Here is a 234-nt window from a genome sequence, read left to right as displayed (position 1 = left end):
TCGCGTTCAGGTGCATTCCATTGCAGTCCAGTTATACAGACATCACACCCTCAGGTCAAGAGCGTGACAAGGTCATTTCGCTCTATTTTTTCATGTTTACTTCCAAGTATTCAACTGTAATTTTATCATATAATACTATAAGCACAATATTCTTTATAACTAGAAGAAAATACTGATCGTCTTAATTATAGGAAATTGAGCAGATCCATCAGCTACCGTAAGATATAAATAAGC

This window comes from Penaeus monodon, chromosome 19 (assembly GCF_015228065.2).
Source record: "Penaeus monodon isolate SGIC_2016 chromosome 19, NSTDA_Pmon_1, whole genome shotgun sequence".
In the NCBI taxonomy this organism is placed as follows: Eukaryota; Metazoa; Arthropoda; class Malacostraca; order Decapoda; family Penaeidae; genus Penaeus; species Penaeus monodon.
The sequence above is the reverse complement of the archived record's forward strand: the minus strand, read 5'-3'. Positions refer to the sequence as shown.